A 12,218-nucleotide genomic window follows, 5' to 3' on the forward strand; every position below is an offset into this window, starting at 1 on the left:
AGCTGCTCCCTAGAAATGACTAAATCAAGGGTATGAACACCAGAAGATCTTTTTCTATTGTGGATTTTGGTTTGTTCTTTCTGTGGGCTGTGTTCTCTTAGACAGACTTTGTCCCCATGATGAGAAGCAGGCCTGCAAGTTATCTATAGCCTGCCATCTCAGCTTTAGAACTGAGAGGGACAGGCTCTTCCTGGAAAAGGTGCTGACTGTCCTTGTTTGGCCAGGTGCTCAATCCTGAGGCACTATAAAGATGAGTCTTTTTGGAGACTTGGAGATTTTGCATGCATAGTGTTATCATTTTGCATAAGTGCTTTTCTCGTGCCATGGGGGATGCTCCTCCTTTGTTTTTGCCTTCTTTGCCAAGCCTGGGAACTGGAAAGGATGGGATGCTCCTTCCCCCACCCTTATCCCTGCCTCCTCACAGAGCTCCCATTATAGGCTCAGTTGACCAGATAACATCCCAGATACTTGGGTCTTGAGGAGTTCTGCTGGTTTCAGCATGCCGTCTTTGCCTGGGCCAGCCACTCTGTCATCACTTGAGATTCTGGGCAGAGCTGTGAATGAACACATTTCAAATGCTATCAATATTTTATGAATTTCCATCCACTTACTTTAATGGGGAACTGTAAAAGCATTTAACCATATTACACCCCATCTCTCAGGCACTGCATTATTCCAACAGAGCTGTTTTATTAGAGTCAACCATCAGGGTAGTTGGGACTGCTTTAATTCTCCCCTTCATCTGTCCATCTGCATATACCTAAGTCTGTCCATCTGTTTATCAACCTATTTCTAATCTATGTGTATAAAATAAAATCATACAGTAGCAAAAGGAACATAGTCTTGGTAATATTGCATGTGTGTGTGTTCACCCACATTTGTGCATGCATTCAAATACACATGCATCAGTGCACTAGGAAAGATTTCATCTTCTGGCCTGGCTCTACCTGCCTTGGGCTTTAAAAGGACTCTGGTTTTATGGACTCCTCCTGGGTTCTCTTTCGGCGCATTCACTGCCTCCTTTTCTGTGATAAACATTTTCAGGGAAGCAACTTACCTGCAATCTGAATTCCTGAAATTAATAGTTCAATGTCCAGGCTTTGAAATCAAACAGACATAGGTTTCACAACTTGGCTCCACCACTTACCAGGGCAGATCACTTGACCTTAAAGAGTCATCTCTGTACAAAGGGCATTTCAATAGCCTCCTTTGATGGTGTGGTGGGGATTAAACAAGGGAGTATATGAAAGTGCTAGTGCTGTACTTGGCCTATAAGAAATGGTCATCAGTCAAAGCTATTTAATATTATATCCTGAATCTCAATTTACTCAGCTGTAAAATAGGAATATTAATAGTTATATCAGCTCTGTAGGACTTTTGTAAGGATTAGACAAGATGATGTTAGGCACTTTAGAAATGGTAATAATTTATTAAAATTATAACATCACTATTATTTATTTTATACATGCACATTAATACTTCTTATATTACTATTTTATTATGCATCTTGCTATAGTTCTGTGTTTCCTCCTCTAAATGCTGCATCGTTTAGCTGGTCTGGGGCGGACTGTTGTTACATTAAAATGTATCTCCAACAAGGGATGATGACTAAAACATGTTTTCTGACACTGAATGTTTCCAATGCTTTCCTCTTCCTACTTCTTGAATATCTAGAACTCCTGGGATGGAACACGCAGTTTTTCTGCCCTGGTCTATTGGCAATAGCTTCTGCCTGTGGAAAGCTGAAGCTATGGCAATAGCTTCTGCCTGTGGAGCATGCTGAAGGAGTGACTCCTCTCCACCTACAGCTCACTCTCCTCCTGCACTCCACACTACACCCCGACTACCTCAACTCCTTCAGCACATCACTCCATCCTGGTTTCCTCTAACAAGATTTCCTCAACCCCCCCGCCACTAGGGTGGGTTAGGGCCTTTCTCTGAGCTTCCACATCACCATCCATGCTCTCTCTCCACACCATGGTATTTACCTAACTTGCTTATAGTTGTATTTCCCCATCTGGATTGCAAGTTTTCTGTGGGCAGAGATCAAAGTCTTATTTCTCAACACAGCTAAAAAAAAACCCCTCTGGACCTGGGCTCTGTCAATCTCATCTCTCAGGAGGCCTCTAGCAACCCCCCATCTTCTCTGTCTATTGAGTCTAACCACCACTTGTTCAGCACTTTCTCTGTTCCAGACATGATTCTAACCACTTCATATGCAATTACTTACTGAATTGTCACACCAAACTTTCCAGATAGGCACTATTATTTTTTCCATTACCGAAATGAGGTAACTGATCCTCAAAGAAGGTGGAAAACTTGTACAAGGTCACCAGTTAGTAAGGAGCCAATTAAGCTTTGCCATTTGGTCGTCTCACTCTGGAGCCTACAATTTATCAATACAATGCCCCATTCTATTCTTAAACTCTGCTCTATACCATTTGCTCCAAAAAAAACTGTCATCTATATGATTTTTCTTATCTAATCTTACCTGCAGGCCTTTGCACATTCTACCCATTCTCCCTAGAAAGCCCATCTACCTTCCCTACTTACCTCTCTCTTGTCTTTCAGGAGTCAGGGCACCTTCCTCAATGTCCAGTCTGAGTTTGTTTGGCACTTATCATCAAAATCTGTTTACTTGTTTTTCTCATTAGACTAGGGGCTTCTTGGGGCAGATACTGCACTTAGTTTCTAGCCCATTGAGGAAAATTATACCTATTTGTTGAATAAATTAATTTGGCATTCATGGAATCCAAAAAGTCTTTCTTAATATTGTCGCATCTTTTAACCCTGACTTCTACATAAATTGCATATGTAAATCTCTATCTAGGTAACATTGTTAAATGCACGCACAAGTAAGATGCCAAATCTAATGAAATAACTGAGAGGTAAAGGTACATGTAATATGTTTCTGTCTGAATTGCTCAAGTACCAGCCGAGTGAGTCCTAGGGCTGGCAGATCTATCAAGTATTGGGGTGAGATTTTTGTCTCATCATAATTCCTGTCTTGGATTTTTTTAAAGGAAGCTATGTTCACAGGGAAAATAGTGAAACAGGGAGCAAAATACAAACATTGTGACTAAAACGGCTAAAGTGTCTGGGCCTGCGTGGCTCTCTCCAAATGCTGAGCATTTTTGATGAGATATTCCGGTATATAAGGTTTATCATCACATATTCAAGTATTCCCTACTCCATTGAATTTAGGTGAGAGTCTGCAGAACAGACTTTGAGTCCATCTATCCAAATAGACTCTTGTACAAGAAATTTAAGACTGCAACCTGGCTACTTTTGGATCTTCATGTCTTTGAATCAATCAACAAAGAAGGGAATTACTGTACTGGATGGGGGTGATTGATCCTGATTATCAAGGGGAAATAGGACTGCAATTAAACAACAGAAGCAAAGAAGAGTCTGCCTAGAATATAAGGGATCCCTTAGGGTATCTCTTAGTACTGCCATGTCCTGGGATTAAGGTCAATGGAAAACTACAACAACCCAATCCAGGCAGGGTCACTAATGGACCAGAAACTTCACACATGAAGGTTTGGGCCACCCCACTAGGCAAAGAACCATGGCTAGCTGAGGTGCTTACAGAAGATAAAGGGTGTATGGAATGGATAGTAGAAGAAGGTAGTTATAAATATGAGCAAAAACCTCAAAACCAGTTACAGAAATGAAGACTGCAATGGTAATGAATATTTCTTCTTTGTTTTGTAATGAGTTAAGTTTCATTATGTGTACATACACACACATGCAGAGAAAGAAAATACATTTGTTTTCTTCCCTATCTTATCGTTTTATCATATTACATAAATTGTATTAATCACATCATGATATTTAAGTATCTAGCATATTAAGTTTAACAGTGAATATTACCCAAGGTCCTGCACTCTATTCTGTGGAAATTTAGTGTGTTTCTGATTGTACACAGGACAGTTAATTATTGTGAGGTAAAAATATTAATGTTACTGTTTTTATTTAGAGATTAAATATGTTCTAAGGAGATGTGCGTGGGTGCCAAGTTGACAATGGGTGGACTGTGATGGTTAAGTTCATGTGTCAACTTTGCCAAGTTTTGGTTTCCAGTTTGTCAATCAAGCACTGGCATGATTGTTACTGTGAGGATATTTCATGGACTAAATCATCATTTATGGCTGATTATATCTACAATCAACTAAGGAGTTTGCCTTCAACAATGAAAGACATTTTATCCAATCAGTTGAAGATTTTATAAGTTGAAGTGATTATTTCAGCAGTCAGAAGGGAGAACTTCCATCTCTACTTCAGCCAGTCAGCTTCTCCAGGGTAATTAATTGAGGACCCTCATCATTGTTCCCAGCTTGTGGAGTGTTCTAAGGAATTTGGACTTGCCCATCCCTACACTCACATGAGATAATTCTTATGAAATCTCATAATATTTATATTATATGTGTATATATAACATGTCTTGCTGATTCTGTTTCCCTAGAAAATCCTAATTAATACAGTTGGATTGCCTACTTATTCACCCAGCAAAGTAGATCTATATTGGAGAGTGAGCATGTCCTCAGGTGAAAGATTTCACCTTTCAGAGCAGTGGCCCTACAAGGGAAATGAAGATCAGTGAATATCTGACTCTGCCATCCAGGCAAATGTTTTCTCTTCTGAAGGGTATATGTGGGGAGCCTATCCCTTCCAGGCTGAGACACTGGACATGGGGCAGAAAAATTGTTTTCCAACTTAAACCATCTAATTTAAAGAGGGGAGAGAGCTAGTGTGACGGGTCTGAGAAAAAATTCTTAGGCAGGCAATGTCAAGCTAAAGAAATCAAGTTAGAGACCAAATAGGCAGAATTGGAAGACAAGTGGAAATGAAATAAAATGGCTGCAGATGATTAATGTAAAAGGGAGGTTCTCAGTGTGTGCAATAATCAGAGGTAGAGCTTGTTTGTCAACTTTCCAGCAAGTAGAAAGTCTCAATGTCATTGACAAGAATAGAGTTCAAAAGGGTACACCAGAAAAGTCATCATCTTTGGAGTTGATGACTAAAGGGAACGTTGGCTGGAGCCAACCTGCTTCTCATTGGCTCCTGTTCTCATCTATCTTAGTGTATCTGATGGTGCCATGTAGGTGGAATCACTAAACTTCTTTCCCTTCCCCAACTTCCCAAGTTCCCCCATCCTTGGCACAAGAGTGAAAATCATATCTCACACAGAAATTAAATCATCTGCCAAGCTCCATCAGACACCTGTGCTCCTCCCCTCCAGACTTTCAGGAAAACCTTTCTCCTGTGCAGACAGAAAACATTTCAGCCTCATGACAGCCCCCTGTCACTGTGATGCCCCTTGTCTCACAGCTGACATAATAAGTGAATGCATCAGACAGACAGTATTTAGTGTTTGTCTGATGCTGGCAGCTTTGTAGTGGAATCACAAGGCTGGGATGAAGGAGGCAGTTCAGACATGGGAAAACCAGGAAGCTAAGGCCCTGGGGAGATCTTTCTTCTTCCGTCCATCTCCTGTTCAACTGGCTGACACAGCAACAACAAGCCTTTTCAGTCTAGGAGAACCCCAGTCCATCATTCAAATAATCTCAAACTCCAGACCTGATGGTTCTCAGTAAAATATTTCACTCAACTCAATGCACATTTACTGATGTCCTATTTTGTGCCACACAAAAGTGTCAGATTACTCATAATCTCAGTAATATTATGAGTGAGGCATTAACTTTCCCACATTACAAATTAATAAACTGATGCTCAGAGTAAGGAAATAACTTACCTATCTCCACATCAGTAAGCAGTGGTGGCTCTATAACTCTTATTCAGGGCTCTGATTCAAAACTTCTACTACTGATATTCCTGTTCTATTTTATACACACACACGCATACACAACTGACTGCAAAATAATAACATAGAGCCTATAATAAAACAGTCGGGCTATAACTGAAAGGAGGAAGCATACCAGATAGCATTCATACATAGACTTTTAAGTAAGACAGAATTTCTCCTCCATTTCCTGTTAGCTGTGTGATGCTATTAACCTCTCTGGGCCTCAGCATCCTAATCTATAGCATGGGATATATCTATCTTATGGAACTGTGGAGAGGGTTGAATAAGATAACATGTAGCATGTACATGGTTAACAAGTCTTGAACCTTACTTGTGCTTAACTTTGATAATGTTTTCATTTGATCCTCACAAAAACCTTGAGCATGATATTATTTTTATTATTCTTCTTTTACAAGTGAAAAGACTGAGATTTAAAGAGGCCAAGTAATTTTCCCAATGAAATTAATAAATAGCAGTGTGGGGACGTGAACTTGGTTCAGTGCAATCCTGAAATGAATTCTAAGTAGACAAATTGAATTCCATTGGCAGATGGGTGGTTTAAGATCTGTCTATAGATCACTCAGGACAAGAGAAATGCTCTTTCACCACACCAGGTTGTCTTCCTCACCTGAGACACTTTTAGGAATCTATATCACCCTGCTGATTTTGCAACAGCATTTTAGTATACATAGGATATTGTGTAGAGGTTGCCCCAATATTCTTCTTTAGATTATTGATGTACAGCAATTGTTATAAAGGGAGAGAAAACAGAACCCCCATTTTGGTAACCACAGATTTTTCCATAGCTCATGCCTCAGAGTTGGTTCAATTACCAAAGATGTTTCCTAAAAGAAGTAGATTAATACCAATTATCAGGTTGAGATAGGAGTTGGGACCTTAGCCTGTTCACAGAAAGAATTGTGATTTCATATCATCTGACACATGCATAATTACGCACACCAGGAGGCATTCACCAATGTGCACATCACAATAAATATGTGCTTAATTACAAGTCACCATGCATATATGCTTAATTACACATCCTGCTACCTGCAGGATTAATTACATGTCATGTTACATGCGCACAATCAGAAGAGGTGACATTTGATGACATTAAAAGAGCTAGGAGAACATAAAGAAGCAATTTTTAAACAGTTGCATAATGTGTGTGCTTTTTTTCTCTCCACAGAAGGCCTAAGACATTAATTTCTACTCAATCAATCAAGAGGCACTTATGAACAAGTCCCGTCAATTTTACTCTTACAGCATCTCTTGCATCTATCCTTTCCTTTCCATTTTCATGATTGCTAATGTCATCATCTCTTACCTGTCAGTCTAAGAATGCTGCATTCAAATTTTCTCTCTACCTAGCCCTCAGCCAGCATTCCAGTCCAGGCTGCCATCCCCTGCTGTGGGCATTACTGCACAGACTTCCCAACAAGTCCTCTGGGTCCCTCTTGCCTCAAACTCTCTCTTGCTACCCAGGGAATCTTTTAAAAACTCAATTCTTATCATCTCAATCAGTAGCTTTAAAAACCCCTCAATGACTTTTTCTTTCTCTAGAGCAAAACCCAACTTTCTGAGCTTGAACTGCAAAACCCTGTTTGACCCGGTCCCTGCCTGTCTCTCCAAACTCTTGTCACTTTTGCCCATCTCTCTGAGGTCCAGTCCCATTACTTTCTTTCCATGCTTTCACCAGACCACAATTCTTCCTATCTAAAGGCCATTCCATGCATAATTATCCTACTGTCCAAAAAAGCTTTTCTCTCCCTCTATCTATTTAATTCAATCCTGCCTAATACTCAAAATCTCAACTCAATTGTTACTTTCCCAGAAAAGCCTTTGCTAGTGCCGAAGACTAGGTCAGGTTCCTAGTCTGATAACTCCTCATAGAATCCTGTACTTTTCTGATACTTTAGCACAACATACCTTTCTAGATTTGTATATAACTTTTGGCTCAACCACATTATGTGAATCAAATTATGTCTCAGCCATTTTAAATTTCATGAATAAATTTGGGATTATTTTATTTTCAGTTGGGTCCTTCGTTTCTAATACAGCGCCTGATACAGTAAACTTTCAGTTACTGTGAAATATTAGTCAGATTTAACAAATAAACATATAGGACACTCAATTAAATTTGAGTTTCGGATACATGAAAAAAATTGATAAAATTATTTTCCATGCAATATTTCAGACATACTTACATGAAAAAGCATTTGCTATTTATCTGAAATTAAAATTGAACTGGATGTCCTTTATTTTATCTGGTCACCCTACTTTTAGGTGCCTGATATTTTATTCTTAAGTGAATAAATGAAAATTCAGAAGATCCTGGTTGTATTTCAGGTCTGCTTTCTGTTTTACTCTTACCAGTCACTTCATTTTTCCTTATATATCCAATAAGGGCCAATCACATTTATCTAAGAGTCCTGTAACACTGGAATGAAATGATGGGAAACTATGGCAAAAGCCAACTAATGGAGTTTTCTTGGCACAATCATCTGCAGACCAGCCTCTTCGTTTCCAGCATTATCTGACTGACTAGATTATTTTATTTGATTTCCTCAAATTTTAATTCTCTCTCATGGCCAAAAAGAGTTTTGAAAATACCCTTTTAAGCATGCTCTTCTAAGTCTTTTTAAATCTGATATTGCCATTTTAGACTTTACTGGGCAGGGCTGGGACTGATAGGTTGTATCAATATTTTAAAAAAAATCAAGATCAATGCAAAAAACTTCATAATGAGGCAAATATCAAAAGTTTAAATAAAAACGAAGTAAATGTTACTGACTTTCTCTTTTGTTTCAGGCTCCAGTATGGTTCAGCATGATGCTTCTTAAACTTTTGATATTTTACTTTTCCTAGATTATTTGCATTTATTGTGTTTTTTTAAAATATTGAATTAAAATACTGCTTATCTTGATTACTGGGTATTTTATCATCCCCCTTCAATTTTGCTCCTAAGGAAAGGGCCTCACTTGTCTCACCGTGGCCCTGGCTCTGCTGACAGGAACTGGTTTTTGGAGGAAGAGATGCAGAACAGAGGTAATCAGGAGCCAGATTAGACAGCGTCTCAAGTGCCATGCTGATGGCTCTGAATTTATTTTGTGGGCAAAGGGAAATGAAAGGGATTTGAGCAAGAAAGGAACAGATTCTGATTTCAGTTGCAGAGAGAGTATTCTGGCAGCTGGTCTGGAAAACTGATTGGATGGATTGTGACTGAGGCAGGGAGGCCAGTTGCAATAGTCCATATGAGATATAAGAATCTGGGCCAAAGAAGAAGCAGTGAAGATGGAGAGGAAAAATAGCCAGTGCAATGAAAATGAATCAAGTAGATTTGCCTGGAAGGAGTTCCAGGTCTTTTACCTTTACTTATTGGCCATTCTTCTCTGCTATTTATTCCCTGTTCAGCTTAGCATGCCTTTTTGGAAAAGAGCAAGGAGGGAGCATGAGGGTGGGCTTGTTAGCTTCTATAAGCAGAATTCTGACTGCAAGGATGCTCCCTGATTTATCTGCAGACTTTCTAGGCACTTTCCCAGCCCCTACATAAATTGGTTCCCCTGAGATCCATACGTTGAATATCATACTCATTGGTCCCTGCATGTATGTTCCCAAGGTGGGCCAACAGATTCACTTTATGAAATGTTCTGGAAAGAGATTGTGCTATTGACACTCTCTTCCACAGTATCTGTGTTTATTAAAGTGCTCAGGAATCCATCATTTCAATTAAAACACATCTAGGCATCTTATGAAAAAAGGATACCAATATTACAGAGTCCCTATCACAGAAAGATTCAAATTTGGCTTTCAGCCTGAAACCACCGTGGACTTGCTCTGTGCTCTTGAATACACTGCTTGATTTTTCAATGCTTTTACTTATCTTTAGGAGGCAACTGATAGTAGATAAATGAGCCCAGGCTATGGTACTTCAATCTTGATGTTGCTACTCACCAGTTGGGTGACCTCAGACAAGTTATTTAGCCAAACTTGCATTCCCTGCCTGTCAAAGAGGGAGAAAAATGCCCCCTTCCGAATATGGGGTTGTGATGAGGATGGAAAGCAATAATACCTGGCAAGTGCTGAAAGCATTGCAAATATTCAGTAAATGTGACCACCCCTCCCTGCAACCATTAGCGGAGATAGGTAACAGAGAAGGTGTTTAAAAAGAGTGGAATGCCACTTTGCCAGTTGGTAAAAAACTAAATGCAATTACATGCTCACATGTTGATAGGAAGAGTGATTTTGGAGTAGTTTTGCAGTTGTACATAAAACATGCCAAAACTCCGGGGATGCGACGGTGGCTCATTGGCAGAATTCTCACGTGCCATGCTGGAGACCAGGCTCGATTCCCAGTGGCTGCCCATGCAAAAAAAAGAAAGGCAAAACTCTGTGGGGGTGGGTTTTGAGGGGTGGAGTCATTCAAACATATAGTAGTGTCACGGAGGAAAGTTTTTATTGTGTTTTTGTCTTTTGTGTCTTGGTAATACATTTCAACTGTGTACTTAAAAAATAATAATTTTCATCAGTTATCTTATTTGATCTCTATAATGGCATTAGAATATTGGCAGAGTAGGTATTATTCCCATTTAAGAGTTGAGAAAATTGAATCACAAATGTAATGGAGCCAGACCATTGCATATTACGGGCCTACACTTAGACCACAAGAACACACATACATTTGGAGTCTATGCTATTTCTTGCGTATTCAACTTAGTTATTCCTTTAATATGTTTTTTGTGCTGGACCTCAACTCAAAATAAATGCATTCTCAAACCATAGTGCTGTGCAGCATTAAATGTTTGAAGACTTTTTTCCCCCATCTATAAGATGAGACTCATACCTGCTTCCTAGGTGAGTTGTAAGAGAGAATGTATGGAAAGGGCTTAACCAACCATCAGGTACAGAGCAAAACCTCCACAACAGGTTAATGTGACTATTACCATTATTATAATAGTAAGGAAGAGATAAAATGTCTTCTTTATTTTTTCAATATTTTCTGATTTTATTCTGAAACAATATTCCCAACAATACAAATGGGCCTCAGTTTTAACATTGTGGCCAAGTAATGTGACTTCTGCTTTAGTTTACTTAAAAAAAAAATTGCTGGAGAATAATTACTTTAAGTTTTAGGTATAGATTAAACAAATATCAAACAAAGGCGTGAATTGAAAGAATCTTTTATCTTAGTAGTGTAGCTCTCCATAGCAAAGTGAGGTTCATATGATTCCTACAACCTAGATACTTGTGAAATATTTAAGAGGATATTTTTATCTAAAATCACCAAGAAGGATCTTCAATACAGATCACTTTTGACTATCTTTCCAGTTTTTTTTAACTTGAGGTGATCTCTGTGGATTATTCCCCAAAATATGTAAAATTGAATCTAAATTCTTACCTTTTTCTTATAGTTGAGATGCTTCCTTCTCTTATCCTTCGCCTTTGTCCTGCCATTAGTTAGCATGTGCTCAGTGGATGCTAATTCATTTCACATCAGCAAAAGCAAAATTGAATAAGGAAGGCCATCTGATATGTAGTAAATCAAACAAAACCACAATGAGTTTCAAAGCCAAGTATAAATTTGAGATGCTGTGTGATATGTAGGAAAGAATGATGAGCCTAAATCAGATGATTTGGAATCTAGTTTAGACTTGGCCATTGACTCACTTTATGACCTTGGGAAAGTCATAAATTCTTTTTCTTTCATAAAATTAGATTTAGGAATTAATCACTCATTTGAATTAAATATATTATAATTCCTACTGGTAAATCTAAAATTAAGCCTGATCCCCAAGTGTGAGACAGTGACTCCGAGTTTGTTATATTTAAAGAAACCTCATTTTTTCTTATTATAGGTGTATTAGATCAGAAATGTCCCAGGAAAAATATGTCTGGATTTCAGCAAAGCAGTTTGCCAAGTTTCTCCTCATGCCTTTCTGAATGAGTTAAAAAAAAACGTGGACTAGATCCTTGTTAAACAAACCTGAGAGAGGACTGGAATCTCTAGGGAAATTATAGCAATATATATGTTTCTGAATCTCATCCTCAGAAACTCTGATTGCGGTGGTCCTGGACGGGCTCTGGTGGTCACAGTGATCTCCAGTTGATTCTGAAGATCATCTTAGTTTGCAAACCACTCGACAAGATTATAACAAAGTGGGTCTGTTAGTGGTTGATTTTTGAGAGTAATTTACTGCTCTTGGCCCAGTGCTCATCAACAAATGTACACATGATGTGGCAGAGGAGATAGAAAGAATGCTGACCAGGTATAGGAATGATAAAATAAAGACTCCAAATTATCTTGATGGGTAGGAATAACCAGCAGAAACCACTAAAGCTAAATATAAAGGGATTTTTAAATTCTTGTATTCTAGTTGCACCTTTTTAAATTCAAAATGTATATATAGAT

At 38.7% G+C, this 12,218-nt stretch overlaps 1 long non-coding RNA gene across 1 annotated transcript in view; it reads right to left on the reverse strand.

The window, feature by feature from the left end:
- LOC143659728 (uncharacterized) overlaps positions 1–12,218 on the reverse strand; it is a 51,072-nt gene continuing 38,854 nt past the window's right edge. Inside the window, exon 4 of the long non-coding RNA XR_013163685.1 lies at positions 1–554. This is a non-coding gene — a long non-coding RNA (uncharacterized LOC143659728). The remainder of the gene's footprint in view (positions 555–12,218) is intronic.

The sequence above is a fragment of the Tamandua tetradactyla genome, chromosome 2 (assembly GCF_023851605.1).
Source record: "Tamandua tetradactyla isolate mTamTet1 chromosome 2, mTamTet1.pri, whole genome shotgun sequence".
Lineage (NCBI taxonomy): Eukaryota > Metazoa > Chordata > Mammalia > Pilosa > Myrmecophagidae > Tamandua > Tamandua tetradactyla.